Here is a 12,466-nt window from a genome sequence, read left to right as displayed (position 1 = left end):
GGTGGTAGGAGTCGCAAACAAGAGGATGACGAATCCTCTGACCGAACCAGTGTCAGTAAAGATAGGGAATTACAGTGACGAACATCAGTTTGTGATCTGTGATTCTAGCCCTGTGTGTTTGCTAGGAAGAGATCTGTTGTGTAAATTGAATTGCACAATACATTGCACACCTGAAGGAGTAGAAGTGCAGACCAATGATGAGGATGCCGATTTTAAGGTTGTAAACTCGCAGGAGTGCGTGGAACTATATCCTACCTTAACAGTGGAGGAGCTTCCACAGGATTTGAGGGAGAAAGTGTCAGCTGAGGTGTGGGATTTTACTGGAGAGGAAATAGGATTGATTAAAGGAGTAGAACCAGTAAAGATCTTGGTAAGACCCAATGCCGAATATCCAAGGACACCACAATACAAGTTGACGCCAGAGACGATTGCAGGAATAAAGCCTGTGATCGAATCCATGATTAAACAGGGAATACTGAAGGAGATCGTGGGTAGTCCATGTAACTCCCCGATTATGGGTTTGCAGAAGCCTAGTGGAAAATACAGAATAGTGCAGGATCTTCGAAAGATTAACAATATTGTTGTCTCATGTTGTCCAGTGGTACCGAATCCATCAGTGATATTATTTCAGATACCGTTCCAAGCTGAATGGTTTACAGTGATAGATTTGTGCCAGGCTTTCTTTTCGATTCCGTTAGATGAAGAGAGCCAGTATCTTTTCGCTTTTAAGCTGGAAGATCGCGTTTTAACATGGTGTCGTATCCCTCAGGGGTATACAGAAAGCCCATCGATCTTTAACCAGCTACTGAAGAGAAATCTTGAAAGTCTAGTACTGCCCAAGAATTCGGTTCTAGTCCAGTACATAGACGACCTCCTAGTTGCGTCAGAAACTGAGGAAGCTTGCAGAGTAGACACCATAACCTTGCTGAATCACTTGGCCGAGAACGGACACAAGGTGTCTCCAAGTAAACTGCAATATTGTATGACTGAAGTGCAATACTTGGGTCATAGGATAGAAAAAGGAAAACGGAAGGTGTCTCCAGACAGAATAGAGGCGATCATGAAAATGAACGCGCCTACAACACAAAGAGAAGTCAGGATGTTTCTAGGCATGGTCGGTTATTGTCGGCAGTGGATAGCTAACTTTTCACTGAAGGCAAAACCTTTATTACAACTGACGCACAAAGGAGTAAGTGATCCGGTACCATGGGACAAAGATTGTTTGATGGCATTTTTGCAGCTGAGGGAGGACTTATGTCGCGCCCCGGCTTTAGGAATGCCGGATTACACAAAACCATTTTTGCTTTACTGCTGCGAAAGAGAGGGATGCGCTTTAGCAGTTTTGGCCCAGATACATGGAGATGCGCGTAGGCCAGTTGCTTATTTTTCGGCTACATTAGATCCAGTAGCCGCAGCGTTGCCCGGATGTCTCAAATCCGTTGCTGCAACGGGTGTCAGCATTGAACGTTCTGAAAGCGTGGTAATGGGACATCAGTTAGTGGTGTACGTACCGCATTCTGTAGAATTGTTAATGACCAGGACTAAGACTCAGCATCTGACAAATAGCAGGCTCACACGCTACGAGCAAGTCATACTGGCTGCCGAGAATGTGACCCTAAAAAGATGCTCCGTCTTGAATCCTGCAACTTTGATGCCACTTCCAAATGAGATCGATGATGAAATTTGTACAGACCATGATTGCCTTGATGTGACTGAACTATGCACCAAACCGAGACCTGATATTGTAGATGAGCCATTGACTGACCCCGATGAAATATTCTTTGTTGATGGTTCATGTATAAGGGACAATATCGGTCAGCTGAGAGCAGCTTATGCAGTTTGCACAATTACGAGAGTAATAGAAGCCGCTTGCCTGGAAGGAGTACATTCCGCTCAGGTAGCTGAAATTGTTGCTTTGACCCGTGCTTGTTTAGCAGGCGACAAACTTCGAGTCACCATATACACCGATAGCCAGTATGGTTTCGGGGTAGTTCATGATTACGGGCAGTTATGGTCTCAAAGAGGTTACATGACCTCCTCGGGTTCTCCCATTAGGAATGGAGAATTCGTGAGACTTTTGTTAGAGGCATTGCAAGGCCCGACAGCCATTGCAGTTGTCAAATGTGCTGCGCATACGAAAAATGTAGATTTTGTGTCACAAGGTAACCGCTATGCGGATGAAGTAGCGCGTTACTGCGCAGAACAGGGATATTCTCACACTGATGTAAAAGTGGGGGGAATCCAAGAAAGGACGGAATTGACAATGTTGTTAGATACTGTAGATACGTGGGATGAGTTAAGGAGTGTTCAGGAAAATGCACCAGATGAAGAGAAAAAGAGTTGGGAAACAGCGGGTTGTACTAGAAGTGAGATGAACTTTTGGATCTCTGCAGATGGGAGAGCAGTTTTACCAAATGAACTTGTTAGTCCCATGGCAAGGAAATTGCATGGATCAGCACACATAGGTAGAGATGCTATGGTGAGAGTATTCAGACAAACGTGGTTCAACCCGAAGTTCAGAGTAGCGGCAGAAGCAGTGTGTCAGCGATGTGCGATCTGTCAGCAGCTAAACGTAGGAAAGAGAACACCAGTCACACTGAGTCACATTGGGAGGTCTGGGGGGCCTTTCAATAGAATGCAGCTTGACTTCATAGAAATGCCTAAATGCAATAGACTCAGATACGTTTTAGTGATTGTTTGCATATTTTCTAGATGGGTTGAAGCTTACCCTACACGTAGATGTGATACACTTACAGTAGCAAAATTGTTACTTAGAGAGTTAATACCGAGGTTTGGTGTGCCATCCTCTTTGGAATCGGACAGAGGAACACATTTTAACAGCGAAATAGTGAAGATGCTATGTTCAGCTTTGGGTATCGATCAGAAACTACATTGCAGCTATCGACCAGAAGCTTCAGGGATTGTAGAGCAAATCAACAGTACAATCAAGTCCAGACTTGCCAAAGTTTGTTCATCAACATCCCTGAGTTGGCCAGACGCACTTCCAGTGGTTCTTATGAGCATACGTAGCACACCAGATAGAAAAACAGGTCTCTCTCCTCATGAAGTGTTAATGGGGAGAGCCATGAGATTGCCATTGGTTCCGACTGCAGCCCTAGTGAACATCACAGACGATTTGATCTTGGACTACTGTAAGGGACTATCTGATGCCGTTAATTCTGTGTCCCTCCAGGTCCAGGCTGCAGAGGTTCCATCAGCACAAGATTTGTGCCATGACCTGAGTCCGGGGGACTGGGTTTTGGTGAAAAAACATGTCAGGAAGAACTGCTTAGACGTGCGCTGGAGAGGACCGTTTCAAGTCATACTTGTGACGAACACTGCAGTAAAGTGTGGAGGCCTGCCAAACTGGATACATGCCTCACACACCCGAAGAGTGCCAACACCTCTAGAAGAAACAGCTCCTCTCTCGGATGAGAATCCAGCGGAAAGCGGAGAAGCCACAGAGGGGGAAAGCCAAGCTGTGGAGGTGATCGAAGAGGCTGAGACTGAGACGGAACAGGTCGACGAAGGTCAGGACACCAGTGGGACCGAAGTCGCCTCAGGAGAAGAGAGTAATTGGGAGATCGAATCAGATACTGAACAAGCTGAGAGTAGGCATGGGCGGAAAATCCGTTCCGCTCGCGGATTTTGCGGATTTTCGGGAAATCCGCAATCCGCGAGATTTGCGAATTTCCCGCAAAATCCGCAAATCCGCGAGCAGCGGATTTTGCTCGCACTGCTCGCACTGTTCGCGTGAGTTCGCGCCCCGCGAATAAGTGCAAAATTGCAGAAATACGATCTTAGCAAAACTGAAAGTAACTACTTACCAGGTTCAAAAGTTCAGGCTCATCATTAGTAGCCATTTCCTGGAGTGCTTCCTGAGGGGCCCCTCCAGAGTTCAGTTGCCAGTTGAAACTATTATGTGACCCTGCTCTGAACCTCAGAATAGTTACACATATGCCACAAAGGTCCTGAATTACAGCTAAGGGAGACAAGCAGGAGCCAGGCTGGAAGTTAAAATCCATTAATCAGCCCCTAATTCATTATTGTCAGTTGGGGCAGGGCAGGTGTTGTAACTAATTTTGCAACAATGAAAGCACTTAGCAAGTGCAAAAGATCACTAATCAGGGCGCACTAAGGAAGCAGGTGCCAGCTAAAAAAATATTCTGTGACACATGAATCAGCCCCAAATTAATTCAGGTCACTTGAGGCAGGGAAGGTGTGCTTTGCTTTGCCGAAAATAATGTACACTGGACAACCAGAGGGTGTGGTGATGAAACAGAGGGTGGCATGGGTGGGCCAGAGGGTGGCATGAGTAGTCAGAGAGTGGCAGTGGTGACAGAGAGTGGCAGTGATGAAGAAGAGTGTCCCAAACAGGCTGGACACGTAGAAACAACAAGTTCGCGAAACTTGCGACCCGACAGGTAAGTTCGCAATTTGCGAAAGTGTACAAAACCCTCGCGAACTGGCAGAAACACGGGCGAACACAAAAAAAAAAAATCCGCAAATTCGCGGGAATTCGCGGATTTTGCGGATTGCGAATCCGCAAATCCGCAAAATTCACGAACGCGAGATCCGCAAAATTCGCTCATGCTTAGCTGAGAGTGACCAAGAGACAAGTCCAAGAACAAGGAGTAGGAGGACAAGGAGTGACGAAGCTAGTTGGCCGGAGAGAAGGAGAAGGCCAAGCTTAAAAGCAGATCAAGAAAGAGCTCTTGTCCCGATCGCTGAAGAATCGGATCAGGAAGAGGAAACTACAGACTCAGGAACTGAAAGTCCAAGAAGATCGAGAAGGGTACGTGTGCCCTGCAGAAGGTACGCCACCCCAGAGTGGACTTATCTAGCAGATGTCTTGGGGACAGAAATCTGGGAGAGTGAAGAAAGTGAAAGTAATCGATCACGATCCATTTGTGGCAGTGGAGATATGGATGTTGACGCCTGGACTCGAGACTGAGGGGTTACTGACTTTCACACTTCCCATACCCCCATACTTGAGTCAAATTCAAGATCTAGTGCTAAATAGATTACAGTTTCCGACTTTTGGTCATCAAATTCCAGATGAAGAAGAAAAGGTCATTCGTTTTGAATTATTGGAAATTGTTGTGAAAGCTGCAGGTACGAGAATAATTGTAGATGCATAAAGACTTTTGTATATAAGCTATAAAAAAGAAGATAACCTAGTGCCGAGTGGAAAGAAGAATAAAATTAGGGAGTACATTTAGAGGACGAGAAGGGTTAGGGTTGTCTGTTGCTAAAGAGAAAAGGACATTGGTTGCGAAAAGAGACTTTTTGTTGATAAAGAGCACTTTACAGACTGAGAAAGCAAATAAAGCGAACAAAGACTGGAAAAGAAAAACCTATCGCAAAAGAAGGAGCTACGCTGTTTGATAACATGGAGAACGGCAACCCAAACCGAAAAGCTAAATGTATAGTAGGTACACTTATAACGGTAGTAATTTTTCTCATAATTACGGTAGTGACAATATCATACATAATAGGACATGAAAGCGATAAAGAAACAGCAGATGTAAAGCCTGTAACGACTTTGAGACCTACTCTTGTGGGAAAGAAGGAGGAGAGCAATGTCAGACGTGAAAAGGCGTTACTGGCAGATGAAGCTCGTAGATTACACGTAGACGAGTCACAGGGAAACTTTAGGTCAAATGCATATGCCAAATTGTTGTACGAATATATCGATGCCATGGAGGCCAAAGATTGCTATGTGTGTATGCAATTGCCGGCTTCCGTAGACGAAGGCATTAGATATCATCATCTCCCACTGACTTATGGGATAACATGTAGTTTACTGCTTAGTATATTTTATGGTAGGGAAGGGTTTGAGTACTACTTTTCAAATTATGATTCGGTATTGCCTGAAGTTCCGAATTATAAGGAAATGAATAAGTGGGACTATTACAAAAAGGAGGATAGACTAGCTAAATTCTTTCTTCCTTGGGATACATTAGATACATCATACGCACGCAGAAATAATTTGACTTGCAAAGTGTCAGAGATTGAGAAAAAGTTCATAGGACAAGTAGATGACCGGTACAGAAGGCAGAAGATTCTGAAAATGTCAGGACAGTGGAAAACTGATTGGACAGAAGAAGAGAAGGCACATAAAAAGAAAGGTAGCAATGGTCCAATAGCTTTGGATAGAACGCAGAAGGGAAAGTTATGTTTAACTCGAAGCAAGACGTATTATGAGAGTGTATTTGTAGGTGAAGTAAATTGCGAACATGCTTTTAGGTTAGAGTACTATACGAAAGATTTCATGAAAGGGATGCAAGCTATTCCTAATGTGTATTTTGTATGTGGAAGAAATGCCTATGTAAAACTACCTGACAATTGGTATGGTTCGTGTTACTTGGCAATTGTCTTCCCCAAAATATATCATGCAAAGGATTTAGCGATCATAGAAGGAAAGGCTTCGACAAGAGTGAAAAGGGAAGTAGGAGATGCAGAAGTAGTAGGAGATGTATTTGGAGCAATGTTTCCTATGTTGGGTTTAATACTTAACGATGTTAAGATCAGGAGACTAGCTACAGTTGTAGATAGATTATCTGCAAGTACTGCAAGGTCATTAATGGAAAGGGGCGACCATTCGGTCCCCCCGAACGTATGGCGGAGTACCACGATCCCCCCGGGAAGCCATCTTGGGCGGGAGGCGAGTCTCGGCTGGTATGCCCGAAGCGGCGTAGCCGGGGCGCGCCTTTTCCCGCCCTGGAGTGGGCTGGCCTAGACACTGACGCGGCCGGCCACGCCCTTGGGGCAGGCAGGGGCGGGTTTACGCCCGCCCTGAAGACGGATAAAAGGAGCAACAAGCCAAGGAAGCATCCTCTTGTTCCTGTGCTCTGAAGCTGCACCACCTCGCTGCACGTGAGCTCGAGACGGAACGAAGAGCCAATTTTGAGCGTTGTAATCTTTCTTGTTTGTTTTGCAGATACTCTGTTGGAGAATGCCCAAGAAAGCGGGAAAGCGAATGACTACCGACCAGATGCTGCGTGTTCTTATGAAAGAGGTGACCGACCTAAAGAGGCGAATGGCGGATAAAGACGAGGAAGGGGGACCGAAACGTCCTTTGGCAGGAGCAGCTCCGGGAGGAAAAGGCAAGAGGCCCAGAAGGGGAGCAGCTGGGGGAGACATCCCGGTTCCCTGTACCCCACTCGAAGAACCAACTCCTGTGCCGGAAGAGGGGAATCCGATTCCCGTGGTGGTCACCCCCGTGTCCGGGGAGGATATGCCGCCCGAGCTGGCAGCACAATTAGCAGCGCGGTTGGGTAAAGGTAGCAAGGGCGCCACGGCTGACGACGCGCAGGTGTTGATGAAGCAACTGCGTGAAACAAGGGAAGCGGCGAAGGCACCATCGCCGGCTGCGGCAGTAGAGAAACCACCTGGGACAGGTCCAGTCGCAGATACAGCTTCCGGTTCAGGTAAGCGGCCATTGCCGATTGCGAGGGATGAGTCTGCACCCTCACGAAGGGAAAAGTTGGGTCAACATGTCCCTTTGGCTATTAAAGAGAAGATATGGGCAGAGGAGTATATAAACATCTTCTCGTTGCTTACCAATCATTATGAGATGGAGCATGTTAAGAGCCAGAAGGAGCTCATGCATCCGAGTGTTTGGCGCGCAAAGATGGCCGCCTTTAAGGTAAATGAAAACATTGGCACTTGGGGCAGAGCGTGGGGGATTTTTACATCCATCATGGGTGAACGTAGGCCCGAATTGCTGTCCGAATTGCCGATTTATCAGTCACGGATCATGGGGTATTCTGTATCACACGAGGGCAATCAATGGTTCTGTTACGATAATATTTTCAGAAAAGCGAAAGAACATGATAAAAACTTAACTTGGGATTGTTATGATTCTGTGTCTTGGTCCAAAATGGAAGATACTGGTATGTTGAAGTTGCCATTGGTAGGGAGTAGAGTGGGTGAATCCTCCCGCCAATATGCTGGGACGCCCTTTCGATCAGGTTCGAGTAACGACAACCACTCGAGGCCGATCGGCAACGCAGGTAAAAGGGGGATTTGTTGGGACTTTAACAGAGGTAAATGTACGAGGCCCCAGGGGTCATGCAAATTTAGGCACGAATGTGGTGGGTGTGGGCAATCATCCCATCCTGAGTCCATGTGCAGAGCCAAAACGGGTGATAACGGGGGTAGAGGAGGCGCCAAACAGGTCTGATATAGTCCGAGGGGCGCCTTTACCTACTCCGATTGATACCATGGCAATGATTCCCTGGCTCAGCGAATACCCGGATCACGCTTCCGCTGGGGTGTTGCGGAACGGGTTTTCATATGGTTTCCGCATCCCAGTGGGGGAGTTTCAGGGTATAGCGAAATGTAAAAACCAAATATCGGTCTTGCAACATACGACCGTGGTACAGGAAAAGATCGGGAAAGAGGTTACTTGAGGTCGAGTCGCCGGTCCATTTAATGTGCCACCAGTTGCTAACTTTGTTTGTTCCCTTTTAGGGGTGGTCCCCAAGAAGGACCCGGGTGAGTTTTGGCTGATACATAATTTATCAGCCCCACGTGGTCTTTCCGTAAACGATGCGATAGACCCGGAAGTGTGTTCGGTGCGGTACGCATCCTTCGATGAGGCCGTAGCCATTTTGAATCGCCTGGGGCCCGGTGCGCTGATGGCAAAATCTGATATCGAGTCAGCGTTCCGGTTGCTCCCGGTACATCCAGACGATCAGCGTCTCCTTGGTTTCATGTTTCAGGGTCACTATTACATGGATAGGTGTATGCCAATGGGGTGCTCTACATCTTGTGCCTATTTTGAAAAGTTCAGTTGTTTCCTGCAATGGGTCTTCACAAAGAAGACGGGGTTTCAACATGTTATGCATTATCTCGATGACTTTTTGTTTCTGGGGGCAGCCGGGGATCCGGAATGTGGACAGGCTTTGACTGAATTTTGTGTCTTGATGAATCAGTTTGGCGTGCCATTGGCACCAGGTAAGACTGTGGGTCCCTCAACTTGCCTTGAGTTTCTGGGGATCGAGCTCGACTCTGAAGAAGGTTGTTTTCGTTTACCAGGAGACAAAGTGTTAAGATTCAGGGCATGCCTGCAAACGTGTATACGTGAGTCTAAGGTTAAGCTACATCAATTACAACAATTGGTGGGACAGTTGAATTTTGCCCTAAGAGTAATACCGATGGCCCGCCCCTTCTCCCGCTCGATCGCTCAAGCCATGGTCGGCCTGAAGGAGGGTCATCATCGCACAAGGCTCTCGGCAGAGGTTCGCCAGGACATGCGCATTTGGTTGGCATTTCTGGCGGATTTCAATGGTCGAATTGTCTGGAACAAACCGGCGGTGTCCTCGGAGGAGCTGGGGCTGTGGACAGATTCGGCAGGGAGCATTGGTTTTGGTGCCATATTCGGCACTCAGTGGTCGGCACAAAAATGGCCGTCATGGTGGCATGATAGTGGACTGACAAGTAACATTGCTTTTCTGGAACTTTTCCCCATTCTGGTGGCCCTGAGAACTTGGCCCGAGGGGTTCAGAGATCACTCTGTGGTATTCTGGTCTGATAACATGACCGTGGTTGAGTGTATCAATAGCCAGGCAGCACGATGCAAATGGATTCTGAGATTGCTCAAGGAAATTGTATTACTGTGTATGCAATTGAATGTGCTATTTAAGGCAAGACATGTGCCGGGGGTGATGAACCAGGCGGCTGATGCACTTTCTCGTTTTCGTATGCAGGCCTTCTGGGGTTTTCTGCCCACAGCGGACCCGGTGGCGGCACCCTTTCCCGAAGCTCTCTGGTCTCTCGGTGCCCCGAACTCCGTAACCTCGTGGGAGAGAGTTTAGCACCCAGGACGAGGAAGGCATATGAAGGGGCGTTCCGTTCCTATTGGGCCTTTTTGGGGGCTGCTAGAGGGGAGCTTTGGGGCCAGGAGGAGTTGGTAGTGAAATTCCTGCTGTCTTTACATCAGGCGGGCAAATCAGTGGCTACGGCCCAGAGGCATCGGGCCGCCATTTCCTTTGTGGCTAGGGCTCATGGGATCCAGGACCCGACAGCGTCTTTCGTTGTGCAAAAAGCGCTACGTGGGTGGCAACGCCTTGAGGGTCGCAGAGTAGATGAAAGGCGCCCGATAGGTTTGGATAGGTTGGCCCTGTTATTATCCATACTCCCTGCAACGTGTTCATCCCAGTATGAAACAGTGTTATTCCGAGCCGCTTTTACGCTGGCATTCCATGGGGCTATGCGGGTAAGCGAACTAGTGGCAAGGAACAAGCAGGATGTGATGGGGGGACTGTGCCGAGAGCACGTTCAGGTCAGAGGGGGGACAATGACTGTCTGGTTTGTCAGGTCCAAGACCGATCAGGGTGCGATGGGTGATTGCATAATCATACAAAGGATTCCCGGGTCCTCCATGTGCCCGGTGAGTTGTGTAGAGGAATATTTAGCACAAAGGGTGGCATCATGGGGGGGGACCTTGTTGAGACACGCTGACGCCACCCCACTGACGAGGTTTCAGTTTCAGCGGGTGCTTGCGATGTCGATTGCCGCTGCGGGCTTGAACCCGGGCGAGTTTGGGACCCATTCCTTTCGGATAGGGGCTGCTACAGAGGCTACAGCCAGGGGTCTGAATGTAGAACAAGTTAAACGTGTGGGGCGTTGGTCCTCCAATTGTTATAAAAGGTATGTGCGGTTGCACATGTTGTGAAGCTGTAATGATGTACTCACGCTTCTTGTTTTTGTTTGGTTTCAGTTGCGCAAGCCTACGAGGCGGGGCGGACTATGCAGTCGACCCAACACCGGGCCAGCGGTCAGACATCACCGGCTGTGAAAAAGGAGGTGTGGGTCGTGGGCCACTCATATGTGAGGCGTGCCGCGGACGTATTCAAAGCAGGTGACATGATTCATGTGGCTGGGGAATACGGGTACAGTGTGTCCTTCTACGGAAGGGGCGGACTCTGTATTGACCAGTTTCAATCATTTTTCGAGGGTTTGCTAGGGCGGACGAGGTCACCGCCGTCTATAGTCATAGTACATCTTGGGGGCAATGATTTGGTCACCACTGGTAGACGACTTCTTCTTGAGGCGATGCTTTCCACTGTAAGTTGGTTAGCGAGGAGAGTTCCAGGGTGCACAATTGCATGGTCCCATATGATCCCACGAAAAGTATGGCGGGGGGCTATTTCTGTTTCTGCTCTGAATCATTCAGTAAGGAAAATTAATAACAAAGTGAGTAGATTGTTCCGTTCCAATACACTGCATTCTATTTCGCATGGTTGTATTACTGGTGACAGTATGTATTTGGGGGATGGTGTTCATTTGTCCTGGGTGGGGAACGAGTTACTCATAGGAGACTTGATAGCTTGGCTAAAGACTTTAAGACATGACCTTTAGGTAGGAGTGTTGTGGGGGGTCCGGATAGCCGGTCAACTATCCGGCCTGTGGCGGTAAGGTCATGATCGGTGAGCACTAATTGGAAGATCCCTATGAGTGGGCGTCACCCATTACGGATGGGAGCGCTCGAGGGAGGTGGCCATTGGCCCCTCAACGGGGAGGCGGTCCCTTCTAAGGATGGGCCGCCGAAAGGAAAGGAAAGGCGGTCAAGGCCCCTTCCTGGGTAGGAGGGGCTACAGCCCCCTCCTGGAGAATTTCCCGGGGCCAGGACATCTGCGACGGCAGATGTGGTAAGTTGTGTGGGGTTTGGGGGGGGGTCTACGCTACCTTCTAGATACCTCACACGAGTCCTCAGACGACCTTTAAGTGGCGTCGAGTTTATTGGGGCCCCCGTCAAGTCAAGGGAAATTGGTAGTTGCACTTGAGGTACACCTCTGTGCGGTCGCCCCTCACAAGTGAGGGGGATAATTCTGGTTTAGGGATCTTGACACCGGTTACGACCTTGCCGTTGGCCCTTAAACGTTAGGATGTACAATTTCAAAATTTCAAGTTAAATGTTTTGTAGGATGGTAGTTCGGCTAGGAGAACCTTTGTATTAGAGAATATGTTATGGTTAGCCAAACATCGCAATGTGGTAATGAAATTGTACATAATATGAAACTGTTATTTTAATGTTTTAATTTTGTTTCATATTTTAATAAATACGGCCGGGAGGGTCACTCCCTCCCGTCTTCCAAAAGTTCAGAACTGTTTCCGGTTTCCCATCCTTGGGGATTGTGTCGAGAGGGGGTGGCGGGTATCTCAGCCATATGGAAAGGGGCGACCATTCGGTCCCCCGAACGTATGGCGGAGTACCACGATCCCCCCGGGAAGCCATCTTGGGCGGGAGGCGAGTCTCGGCTGGTATGCCCGAAGCGGCGTAGCCGGGGCGCGCCTTTTCCCGCCCTGGAGTGGGCTGGCCTAGACACTGACGCGGCCGGCCAAGCCCTTGGGGCAGGCAGGGGCGGGTTTACGCCCGCCCTGAAGACGGATAAAAGGAGCAACAAGCCAAGGAAGCATCCTCTTGTTCCTGTGCTCTGAAGCTGCACCACCTCGC

This window comes from Lissotriton vulgaris, chromosome 7 (assembly GCF_964263255.1).
Source record: "Lissotriton vulgaris chromosome 7, aLisVul1.2, whole genome shotgun sequence".
NCBI lineage: Eukaryota > Metazoa > Chordata > Amphibia > Caudata > Salamandridae > Lissotriton > Lissotriton vulgaris.
This window is presented reverse-complemented; position numbering follows the sequence as displayed.